The following is a 14,240-nucleotide window of genomic DNA, read 5'->3' on the forward strand; positions in this document are numbered from 1 at the left end:
AAGGCAGAAATAGTAAATGCTTTCTTTTCGGATCACAATGCAATAAAAACTACATTCAACAAAAAGTTAGGTGTAAATAGGCCAAAAAGTAATTGGAAACTAAATAATCTCATCTTAAAGAATGATTGGATGAAACAGCAAATTATAGATTCAATTAATAATTTCACTCAAGATAATGACAATGGTGATTTTATGGGATGCAGCCAAAGCGGTAATAAGGGGAAATTTTATATCCTTAGAGGCTTACTTGAATAAAATAGAGAAAGAGAAGATCATTGTATTGGGCCTGCGACTTAAAAAAGATAGAAAAAGACCAAATTAAAAACCCTCAATCAATTACTAAACTTGAAATTCTAAAATTAAAAGGAGAAATTAATAATATAAAAAGTAAAAGAAAAAACTATTGAACTAATAAATAAAACTAAGAGTTGGTTTATGAAAAAACCAATAAAATTGATAAACCTTTGGTAAATATGATTAAAAAAAGGAGAGAGGGAAATAAAATTAGTAGTCTTAAAAATGAAAAGGGAGAACTTTCTACCAATGAAGAGGAAATTAAAGAAATAATAAGGGGTTACTTTGCTCAACTTTATGCCAATCAATTTGATAACCTAAGCGAAATAGATGACTACCTCCAAAAATATAGGCTTCCCAGATTATCAGAGGAGGAAGTAAATTGCTTAAATAGTCCCATTTCAGAAAAAGAAATAGAACAAGCTATTAATCAACTCCCTAAAAAAAAAATCCCCGGGGCCAGATGGATTTACATGTGAATTCTACCAAACATTCAAAGAACAATTAGCCCCAATGCTTTATAAACTATTTGAAAAAATAGGGAATGAAGGAGTCCTACCAAATTCTTTTTATGATACAGACATGGTACTGATACCTAAACCAGGTAGGTTGAAAACAGAGAAAGAAAATTATAGACCAATCTCCCTAATGAATATTGACGCTAAAATCTTAAATAAGATATTAGCAAAAAGACTACAGAAAATCATTCCCAGGATAATACATCACGATCAAGTAGGATTTATACCAGGAATGCAGGGCTGGTTCAATATTAGGAAAACTATCAGTATAATTGGCCATATTAATAATCAAATTAACAAAAACCATATGATCATCTCAATATATGCAGAAAAATATTTGATAAAATTCAACATCCATTCCTATTAAAAACTCTTGAGAGTATAGGAATAAATGGACTTTTTCTTAAAATAACCAGTAGCATCTATTTAAAACCAGTAGTAAGCATCATATGTAACGGGGACAAACTGCAACCATTCCCAATACGATCAGGAGTGAAACAAGGTTGCCCACTATCACTGTTAATATTTAATATTGTATTAGAAATGCTAGCTTTGGCAATAAGAGTTGAGAAAGAGATTAAAGGAATAAGAATAGGCAATGAGAAAACCAAATTATCACTCTTTGCTGATGATATGATAGTATACTTAGAGAACCCCAGAGATTCTACTAAAAAGTTATTAGAAACAATCCACACCTTTAGCAAAGTTGAAGGATACAAAATAAACCCACATAAGTCATCAGCATTCTTATGTATCACTAACAAAACCCAAGAGTTAGAGTTACAAAGAGAAATTATATTTAAAGTAACCACTGATTGTATAAAGATAATGCAGAATGTTGGAGGAGATGTAGGAAAACATGGACACTGATACATTGTTGGTGGAATTGTGAACACATCCAGCCATTCTGGAGAGCAATTTGAAACTATACTCACAAAGTTATCAAACTGTACATACTCTTTGATCCAGCAGTGTTTCTACTGGGCTTATACCCCAAAGAGATACTAAAGAAGGGAAAGGGACCTGTGTGTGCCAAAATGTTTGTGGCAGCCCTGTTTGTAGTGGCTAGAAGCTGGAAAATGAATGGATGCCCAACAATTGGAGAATGCTTGAGTAAATTGTGGTATATGAACATTATGGAATATTATTTTCTATAAGAAATGATCAGTAGGATGAATACAGAGAGGACTGGCGAGATTTACATGGACTGATGCTAAGTGAAATGAGCAGAACCAGGAGATCATTATATACCTCAACAATGATACTGTTTGAGGATGTATTCTGATGGAAGTGGATCTCTTAAATAAAGAGAGTTAATTCAGTTTCAATTGATCAAGGATAGACATAAGCAACTACAGCCAAAGAAATAACACTGGGAAATGAATATAAACTGCTTGCATTTTTGTTTTTCTTCTTGGGTTATTTATACCTTCTGAATCTAATTGTCCCTGTGTAACAAGAGAACTGTTCAGTTCTGCACACATATATTGTATCTAGGATATACTGTAACCTATTTAACATGTAAAGGACTGCTTGCCATCTGGGGGAGGGGGTGGAGGGAGGGAGGGGAAAAATAGGAAAAGAACTGAGTGCAAGGGATAATGTTGTAAAAAATTACCTTGGCGTGGATTCTGTCAATAAAAAGTTAAATTACCAGAGACAATTCACATCTTTAGCATAGTTGCAGGATACAAAATAAAGACAAATAAATCATCATTTTTGTCTACTACCAACAATGTCCAGCAGCAAGAGATACAAAGAAAAAATCCATTTAAAACAGGTATAGAAAACAAGATAATGATGAATTTTGGAGGCAATGTTAGAAAACTGGGTCACTAATAAATTGTTAATTGAATTGTGAACAGATTCAGTCATTCTGGAAAGCAATTTGGAACTGTGCCCAAAAGGTTATCAAAATATGTATACCCTTTGATCCAGCAGTGTTTGTACTGGGCTTATATCCCAAAGTGATCATAAAGGAAAAAAAGGGCCTCATATGTGCAAAAATGTTTGTGGGAACTTTTTTTGCAATGGCAAGAAACTGGAAACTGAGTGAATGCCCATCATTTGGAGAATAGTTGAATAAGTTATTGGGTATGAATGTTATGGGATAGTATTGTTCTATATGAAACAGTCAGCAGGATCATTTCAGAGAGGCCTGGAGAGACTTACATGAATTGATGCTAAGTTCAATGAGCAGAACCAAGAGATCATTGTACACAGCAACAAAAAGATTATACTATGATAAATTCTGATGGACATGGCTCTTTTCAACAATGACATGATTCCAGTCACTTCCTTGTGATGATCTTGTGATGAAGAGAGCCATCTACACCCAGAGGGAGGATATGAGAACTGAGTGTGGATCACAACATAACATTTTCATACTTTTTTTATTGTTTGCTCATATTTTATTTTCTTTCTCATTTTCCTCTCTTTTATCTGATTTTTTGCAGCAACATAATTGTATAAATGTATATGTATATATTAGATTTAACATATATTTTACCATGTTTGACATACATTGGATTACTTACCATCTAGGGGATAGAATCTGAAGAAGGAGGGAGAAAACTGGAACACAAGGTTTTGAAAGTGTAATTGTTGAAAAATTACCCTGTATATGTTTTGAAAATAAAAAGCTTTAAGAAAAAAAGTTAAATAACTGTGGATAATATAACATATTTGGGAGTCTACCTGCCAAGCCAAAGTCAGAAACTATATGAACACAATTACAAAACAGTTTGCACACAAAGTCAGATCTAATCAATTGGAAAAATGTCAAGTGCTCATAGGTAGACTGAGGAAATATAATAAAAATGGCAATATGTAAATTAATCTACATATTCAGTGCCATATCAATCAAACTCAAGAAATTATTTTATACATCTAGGAAAAAATATTAACAAAGTTCATCTATAAGAACAAAAGGTCAAGAAATTCAATAGAATTAATGAGAAAAAAATGCAAATCACAGTGGTCTCACTGTACCAGACCTAAAACTATATTATAAAGCAGCAGTCATCAAAACTATTTAGAAATGACTAAGAAATAGAGAAGTCGATCAGTGGAATAGTTGTGGTTCACAGGACAAAAAAGTCAACAACCATAGTAATCTAAGCTTTAACAAACCCAAAGACCATAGATTCTTTTTTAAATTTTTAATAAATTTTTTTAAATCTTTTTTTTATTTTTAAAAATATGCATAGATAATTTTTCAACATTGACCCTTGCATAGCCTTCTGTTTCAGATTTTCTCCTCCTTCCCCTGACCCCTTCTCCTAAATGGCAAGCAATCCAATATATATTATACATGTTACAAAATATATTAAATCCAATATGTGTAAATATATTTATACAATTCTCTTATTGCACCAGAAAAATCAGATCAAAAAGGAAAGAAAACGAGTAAGAAAACAAAATTCTCAAGTGAAACAACAAAAAGACTGAGAATATTATGTTGTGATCTGCATTCAGTTCCCACACTCCTCTCCCTGAATACAGATGACTCTCTTCATCACAAGATCACTGGAACTGGCCTCAATCATCTCATTGTTGGAAAGAGTCATATTCATCAGAATTGATTGTCTTATAATATTGATGTTACTGTTTACAATGATCTCCTGGTTCTGCACATTTCATTTAGCATCAGTTCATGTAACTCTCTACAGGACTCTCTAAAATCATCTTCCAGATTGTTTCTTATAAAACAGTAATATTCCATAACATTCCTATATCATAACTTATTCAACCATTCTCCAACAGTGGGCAATCACTCAGTTTCCAGTTTCTTGCTACTACAAAGAAGGCTGCCACAAATATTTTTGCTCATGTGTGTCCCTTTCACTCCTTTAAGATTTCCTTGGGATATAATCCCAATAGAAACACTGCTGGATCAAAGGGATGAACAGTTTGATAGCTTTTTGAGCACAGTTCCAAATTGCTCTCCAGAATAATTGGATCTGTTCCCAGTTCATCCAATAACATATCATTGTCCCAGTTGTCCCACATCCCCTCCAACATTCATCATTATCTTTTCCTGTCATCTTAGCCAATCTGAGAGGTGTGTAGTGGTATCTCAGAGTTAAGACCCCAGCTTCTGAGATAAGAATTCACTATTTGACAAAAGCTGCAGGGAAAATTGGAAACTAGTGTGGCAGAAACTAGGTATTAACCCACACCTAACACCATATACCAAGATAAGATCTAAATGGGTTTGTGATTTAGACATATTGATATTATAAGCAAATTAGAAGAACATAGGATAATTTATCTCTCAGATATGTGGAAAAGGAAGGAATTTGTGACCAAAGAAGAATTAGAGTATATTATGGAAAATAGATAATTTTGATTATATTAAGTTAAAAAGTTTTTATACAAACAAAATCCATGATACAAAGTTAGAAAGGAAGCAATAAACTGGGGAAATACTTTACACTTCTGATAAAGGTCTCATTTCTAAACTATAGAGGTAATTTGCTCAATTTATAAAAAAAAATTCAAGCTATTCTCCAATTGATAAATGATCAAAGAATATGAACAGATAGTTTTAGATGAAGAAATTAAAACTATTTTAGTCATGAAAAGTTGCTCTAAATCACTATTGATCTGACAAATTCAAATGAATACAACTCTGAGCAAATGAAAGCTAATGATTTTATGAGACATGAAGAATCAGTAAAACTGAAAAGAATGAAAAAAATGGAAGAAAAATGTAAAATACCTCATTAGAAAAACAGTCAACCTGGAAAATAGCTCCAGGAGAAACAATTAGAAATTATTGATGTACCTGAAGACCATGACCAAAAAAGAGCCTGCATAGCATTCTTCAATAGATCATCAAGGAAAACTGTCCTATTTACAAAAATAAGAAGAGCAAATAGGCATTGAAAGAATCCATCAAAGATCTCTGGAAAGATATCTCTCAAGGAAAACCCTAAGGAACATTTTGCCAAACTACAAAATTTTAATCTGAAGGAACAAATACTGCAAACTGCCACACAAAAGCAATTCAAGTATCAAGGAGAAACAGTCAGGATTGCTCTGAATCTGGCAGCATCTACAATAAAAGAGTGAGAGTCTGGAATATCATATTCCAGAAGACAAAATACCTGAGTTTACAATGAAGAATTAAGTACCTCAGGGGAGGACATGGATCTCCAAGGAAATAAGAGACTTTCAATCATTTCCATTGGGGGAAAAAAAAAACAGAACTAAACAGAAATGTTGATCTTCAAACACAGGACTCAAGAGAACCATATAAATGTAATCAGGGGAAAATATACATTAGTTAAAGGCTGAACTATTTACATGCCTAGATGTAAAGACAGATCTAATTAAAAGAGAAAGAAAAAGTGCATATACATTTAGTATCATTATCACTTCAATGTTTATAGTGCCCTTTAAAAAAAAAGAAAAAAAAACGAAATTTAACAAACCATCAGTGAACTCCCTAAGAAAAAAATCTCCAGGGCCATTTAAAAAACATTTAATTCAAATACTATGTAAACTATTTGGAAAAATAAGTATTGAAGGAGTCTTGCCAAATTCCTTCTATTACACAAATATGGAACTGATACCTAAACCAGGAAGAGCAAAAACAGAGGAAGAAAATTATAGAACAATTTCCCTAATGAATATCTATGTAAAAATTATAAATAAAAAATCTCCTGACAAAGAGATTACAAGAACTTACCAGCAGGATAATACATTATGATTAAGTGGAATTTTTACCAGGAATGCAGGGCTGCTTCAATATCAGGAATGCTATTACCATAATCAACCATATCAATAACTAAACCTACAAAAATCCTATGATAATCTGAATACACACAGAAAAAATTTTGAAAAAATTTGAAAAAAATACAGCCTCTATTCCAATTAAAACACACTAGAGAACAAAGGGATAATGGAACTTTACATAAAATAATAAGCAGTATCTATCTAAAACCTTCAGCAAGCATTAATTGTAAAGGACAGACACAGGACACATAAGATCAGGAGTGAAATAAGGATGCCCATCATCACCTCTATTATTCAACATTGTACAAGAGATGTTGGCTTGAGCAATAAGAAAAGAAAAGGAAATTAAAGGAATTAGTATAGTCCATAAGGAGATAAAAATATCATTCTTTGCATATGATATGATTATATATTTAGAGAATCCTAGAAAATCATTCAAAAACTTACTTGAAACAATTAGCAGCTTTAGCAAAGTTGCAGGATATAAAAATAAACCCACATAAATGATTGCATTTCTATCTATTAGTGACAAATTAAATTCTATATATTACTGGCATCAGATAGAAAGAAGAATTGCATTTAAAATAACTGCAGGCAAAATAAAACCTTTGGGGGTATACTTGCCAAGGCAAACCTAGGACTATATAAAGACAATTACAAAAGACTTTTCACACAAGTAAAGTCAGATCTAAAAAAAAATGGAAAAATATCAATTGCTCATGGGTAGGCTGAGCTAATATAATAAAAATGATTATTCTGCCTAAATTGATCTACTTGTTCAATGTCATACCAATCAAAATGCCAAAAATACTCTATAAAGTTTTATAGAGTTAGGAAAACAATAACAAAATTCATCTGAAAGAACAAATGGTCAAGTATATCAAGGGAATTAATGACAAAAAATACAAAAAATGGTGGCCTAACAGTACCAAAACTCTATTATAAAGGAACAGTCACCAAAACAATTTGGTACTGCTTACAAAATAGAATGGTGGATCAATGGAACAGATTAGATACAGATGACACAATAATCAATGACTACAAGTAATTCTGTATTTGATAAAAACCCAAACTCCAGATTCTGGGATAAGAACTCACTATTTCATAAAATTGCTGGGAAAATGGAAAATAATATGTGAGGAACTAGGTATAGACCTACACTTTACACACTAAACCAAAATGAGGTCAAAATGGATACATTATTTGAGTGTAAAGGGTGATACCTTAAGCAAAGTAGGACAACAAGGAATAGTTTACCTATCCAATTTTTTGGAGAAGGGAAGAGTGTAAGAACAAAATAGAACTAAAGAACATTTTGAAAGGCAAAGGGGACAACTATTATGATTACATTAAATTAAAAAGTAATTTCCACAAGCAAAACCAACAGAAACAAGATTATAAAAGGAGTAGAAAGCTGGAAAAAATCTTTATAACCACTGTTTCTGATAAAGATCTCATTTCTAGAATATATAGATAACTGTCAAATGAATAAAAATACAAGTCTTTCACCAATGGATACATGATCAAAGGATATGAGCAGACAATTTTCAGATAATGAAATTAAAGCCATCTATAAGTCATTTGAAAAAATACTGTGAAATCACAATTGATTAGAAAAATGCAAATTAAAACAACTCTAACATACCACCTCATACCTCTTAAATTGGCTAGGATGACAGGAAAAGATCATTATAAATGTTAGAGGGGGTGTGAGAAAACTGTGATACTAATGCATTGCTGCTGGAATTGTTCTGGAGAGTAACTTGGAACTATGCCCAAAGGACTATCAAACTGTGCATCCCCTTTGTCCCAGTAGTGCCACCACTGCATCTGTATCCCCAGGAAACTATAAAGGAAGAAAAAAGACATATACATGTGTAAAAAGGGATGAAGCAGCTCTTTTTGTGGTTGCAAAGAATTGAAAAATGAGTAAATGCCCATCAATTGGGGAATGGATGAATAAGTTGTGGCATATGAAGGTAATGGAATATTATTGTCCTATAAAAATAATGAACAAGCTGATTTTAAAAAGGACCAGAAAAATTTATGTGGACTGATGCTAAGCAAAACAAACAGAACCAGGAATATACTGAACACAGTAACAGCAAGTTTGTGTATTGATAAACCATAAACAATTTGGTTTTTCTTAGTGGTTCAGTGATTCAAGGCAATCCCAATAAACTATGGATGGAAAGCATCATCGGCATCCAGAAAGAGAACTATGGAGATTAAATGTGAATCAACACATGCTAAGTTCATTTCTTTTTTCTATTTTTTTTCTCATGGCTCTCCCCTTTTTTCTGATTTTTATTTGCCACATGATTCATAAAGAAATGTATATTTCTTTATACACATATAACAAGAAAAAAAACAAGACAATTCATAAAGGAAAATAAAAATAAAGGCTTCATTTTTAAATTTATAATTTCAAATTTGTAAGTATTTAAGCCCTTCCTCAATTGATAAATGGTCAACATATATGAACAGAAAAATTTTAGACAAAGAAATTAAAACAATTTCTAGTCATGTAAAAAATGCTCTAAATCAATACTGGTTAGAAAAATGCAAATTAACACAACTCTGAGGCACTACTTCATACCTCTCATATTGCATTGAAGGGGTTGTGAAAAAGCTGAGACACTAATACATTGTTGGTGGAGTTTTGAACTGGTCCAGTCATTCTAAAGTGCAATTTAGAACTATGTCCAAAGGATTATGAAAAACGCCCATACCCTTTAATTCAGCACTGTCTCTACCCCAAAGAGATCAAGGTCATAAACAAAGGGAAAGGAACCATATATACAAAAATGTTTGCTACAGCTCCTTTTGTAGTGGCAAGGATTTGAATGTTGAGTAGTGGATGCCCAATCAGTTTGGAAATGGCTGAATAAGTTACGGTATAGGAATGTAATATAATATTATTGTTCTATAAGAAATAATCAGCAGGCTGATTTCCAAAAAGTCTGGAAAGGCTTACATGAACTGATGATAAATGAAGTGAGTAGAACCAAGAGAACATTTCAGCAAAAACAAGATTATGTGGTGACCAACTATAATGGACATGACTCTTTTCAACAGTGACATGATTCAAGATAATTCCTGTAGTCTTTGGGTGAAGAGAGCCACCCACATCCAGTGAGATAACTGGGAAGATTAAATGTAGATAAAAGCATAGTATTTTGACATTTGTTGTTATTATTGTTTTTTGTTTGTTATTTATTTTCTTCCTTATAGTTTTTTTTCCCCTTTTGATCAGGTATTTCTCACACAGCATAACAAATGTGGAAATATGTTTAGAAGAATTACACCTGTTTAAACCTATATTGTATTACTTGATGTCTAGGGAAGGGGAAGGGAGGAAAGGAGGAAAAAATAATTGGAACACAAGGTTTTGGAAAGGCAAATGTTGAAAACTATCTTTACATTTATTTTGAAAAATAAAAAGCTATTGTTATTTTTTAAAAAAATAAAACTCTCTTGTAAACAGTGTATTGTAGGATTTTGCTTTCTATATTTTGAATCACACCTATGGCCTCTGGATATGAATTGTCCTAATAATAATAAAGTTCTTAAGAGTTACAGATATCAAGTTCCCACATAAGAATGTGAAGTTTAAATTTATTAAATCTCTCATTATTATTCTTTAAGTTTTAACTTTTTAAGCAGCAAACAGAGTTAAGTGACTTCCTTAGGATCATAGAACTAGTAAATATCAGAGAATATATTTGAACTCAGGTCTTACTGACTCCAGGCCCATTTGTCTTTGAGGCTTTCTGTACTTTCACATTAATTTATGTGTGGGTCTTTCTTTCCATTGTGGTAACATTTTATGGTCAAGTTCTTCTTTGTTATTTTATTTGTTTGTTTTGAGGCTATTTCCTGAATTTGAACTTTATATTAAAGTTGCCCTCTGCTCACCTGGAATTGAGTATTGTTCCAAGCTTCAGGCCTTTCTGTACAATTGTTTTCTGAGTTAGTTCTGAGTTTCTAAAAGATTTTGGTGTTTTTAATGTTGTGTGATTTTGAGAAATATGATCATAACTCTCCTAATATTTTCACTCTAGGCTTTATCTAATAGGAGCCAATAGTCTCCTGCAGCTGCAAATACCATTTCTCTCTTCACTTTGAAACTCTGACCAGGTCCCCTTCTCCTTTCGGACTGTCCATGAGCACTCCTCTCTGCCTTGAGACTGAGACCTGGGTCTTTATAAGGGCAGTAGAATAGCCAGTCAGTACCTGTTCTTTTCTATTCCAACAGAGGTTCCCTGTGATCTCTTTTTTAACAGTTGCCCACCAAACTTACAGTCTCTGGGCCTTCAAAGTTGCTGCTATTATTGCTACTATCATACCTACTGCTGCTGTTCCCTCTGCCTGCACTTTAGACCAGCATCTATCCAGGTATTCTAGACATCTCTTCCTGACTTTCTAATTTTTTTATACTGGAGACTGGGAAAAAGAAAAACAACTTTACAGTGTTTCTGACAAAAGCCTCTTTTCTCAAGTATATGGAAAACTGAGTCAAATTTAAGAAACTACAAGCCACTCCCCAAATGGGAATTGGTCAAAGGATATAAATAGGCAATTTTCAAATGAAAATTAAGATAGCTTATAAGCATATAAAGGACTTTCAATTACTTTTGATCAGAGAAATGAAAATTAAAACAACTCTGAAATTCCATCCCACATCTATCAGATTGACCAATATGACCAAAAAGGAAAAGAATCACTGTTGGTTATGGTATGGGAAAATTGGAATATTGATATAATGTTGACAGAATTGTGAATTGATCCAAACATTCTAAAGAACAAATTCCGAGAATTTGGAACCAAACCCAAAGAGCAACCTGTATACACCCTTTGATCTAACAAGACCACATCTAAGTCTTTATCCCAAAGAGATCACAAAAAGAGAAAAAGGACCTACATGTAAAAAACTATTAGGAGCATCCCTTTCCATGGTAACAAAATATTGTAAATGAGAGGATGCACATCCATTGGGGAATGGCTAAACATGCTAAAATATGTAAATGCAATGAAATACCATTGTGCAAAAAGAAATGAGAATTAAGTAGATTACAAAAACAGCCTAGGAAGACTTATATGAACGAATGCAAAGTGAAATGAGGAGAACTAGGAGAACATTGTACACAGTAAAATTGTGGGATGATCAATTATGATTGACTCAGCTCTTCTCAGCAGCACAATAATTCTTGACAAGTAAAAAAGACTCAGGAATGTTATTCATAATGAAATAAAGAACTGATGGCCTCAGAATGCAAACTAAAGAATATTTTTTCACTCACTTTATTCTTTTGAATTTTTTTAAATTTTTGATTCTTTTTTTACAACTATGAATAAATGGAAATATGTTTTACATGATAGCACAAGTACAAAACTATATCAAACTGCCTACCAACTTAAGAAGAGGGGAAAATAATTTTAAATTTGAAATCTTGTAACAACAAATGATACAAATATTCTTCCCATATAACTGGAGGAAAAATAAAATGCTATTAATTCTTATTACACTAGAGAAATGTCTCAATCTGATTTCTTGTTGGCTATGCCACTCAAAAATTTTATTTGAGACATTATTTTGAAGTTGTTTTGAACTTCATGAAAATGTCACTGTGTTACTGCTCCTTACCCATCATCTTTAATAGATAAGCTTTAAAGGCTGCCTATAGTCTGGAAAATATTTAATATTCAGTTGAATCATTGTAATAATAATAACTTATTTTTAATGATATTATTCTGGTATGATTTCTTTTTTTAACTGGCTCTTATTATAATTTACTTTATTTAAAGTGACCAAATCATCTGCTTAATAATCCCATGTAAAATGTTTCTGGGGAACACAGTTATTATCAATACTCTTTAAAATGTAGAATTAAAGGATTTTTCCCCTAAAATTATGATAATACTTAAATATCAGTCTCTTAAATATGAAATAATGGTTTTATAATAATAATTTTTTGGGTATTTTGAGATGTACAAGATAAAGAGATGACTGAGATATAACTGTTTTATTACATTGAATCCATTCATTATCAAGGAAACAAAAATAAAACCCTCTCAGCATATTAGAGGGAACCTTTGTCTAAATTTATAGAAGGACATGAAATAAATGCAAAAATACAACTTTTAGTGTAAAAATGTTGTAAAATCAAGACTTTAATAGAAGAATACAAGAAGGGAGAAAGAAAGGATGAAAATAGGGAAGTGATGGTGAGGGAAATGAATGGGAGGAAAAGAATAAAGTAAAAACTAAGTGCTGCACAGCACAGAACAAAACAATCAAGCAAAGAAAAGAGGGACACTTTTGAATATAACATAATATAATATCTTCTATTATTATATGTCCTTTCTTGAACTTGGAATATATTGCTATATATTTTGAATCCTCTTTGATGTTCTGCTGGGCACTTGAGAATGTTCTGTTCTATTTTGTTTTGTTTTCCTTTTCTGGTTTTTCTGTTTTCCATTCTTTCATTAATTAAAAAAGAAAAAGAGAAGTTGACCAAAGGAACAGATCAAAGGAACATAGATTATTCCAGAATAAATTAATCTAGGTGCCTAATATTTAGGTACACCAAAAAACCACAGATAATTCAGTAAACACCCACTATTTAACAACAACAACAACAAAAAAAAAAAAAAAAAAAAACCTTCTGGGAAAACTGGAGAGCGATTTGGCCAGAAGCAGATTTAACCTAATTTCTCATAGCACATGTTAAGAATTGTTTCAAATGTATATTTTGTCCCTGTGGAAACAGATTAGACATTCATAAAGTAATTAATAATAATATTAATAATAGAAAATAGAAAAAACTTGAGCCACAGGCAAGTTGGCAGAGAGAAGCCTGAAAATTCTCTGAATTTTCTCCAGTTTCTCTCAGAAACAATACTACATCAAACCTCTAAATGAATTCTGGCCTGGCAGAACCCAGAAAAAATTCAGAATGAAGTGATTTTCTAGCTTAAAAACCATAGAAGGACTTCAGGAAAAGTCTGTCTTACTTGAGTGGAGGGGAAACAGAGGCACAGTTCAAAGAATTTAGTGGGAAACTCTTTGCCACAGTAAAGATCAGCAGCTGAGATTCCTCACTTCTGGTTCAGTAGGGCACTGACTCAAATAGCCAGCTGTGAGACTTCCAAACTCAGTGTAGAAGGCAAACTGTGAGTGCCTGAACCCTTGCACAATAGGCCAAGCCAACCATGAACAGCGAGAAAGCTGCTAGATCGTCCAGCACCAATGTGGTAAGTCAGAAAGATTCCCCATCCCCTCCCCACCCCGAAAAAGGAGCTTGGGACATCGTCCTCTGTGCCAGAAGAGCAAAGATCAACTTTTAAAAAATCAACAAAAAAATTAAAAGTATCATGACCATGGAAAGTTACACCAGGGATGCAGAAGATCAGAACACAAACCCAGAAGAAAATAGCAATGAAGACTATGAAAACTAAAAGGAGAATATAAATTGGTCTTAAAATCAAAAGGTTCTCTTGAAGGAGGTCAAAAGAGATTTTAAAAATCAAGAAAGGGAGGTAGAAGAAAAATGGAGAAAAGAAATGAGAGGCAAGATGGCAAAGAGGATGCAGGCTTCATTCTGAGCTCCCTTCTACTCTCACTACTGAGTACAAATGATTCAAAGGGATATCAAGAATCAGGAATCAAAATTTAAAAAA

This window comes from Antechinus flavipes, chromosome 4 (assembly GCF_016432865.1).
Source record: "Antechinus flavipes isolate AdamAnt ecotype Samford, QLD, Australia chromosome 4, AdamAnt_v2, whole genome shotgun sequence".
NCBI lineage: Eukaryota > Metazoa > Chordata > Mammalia > Dasyuromorphia > Dasyuridae > Antechinus > Antechinus flavipes.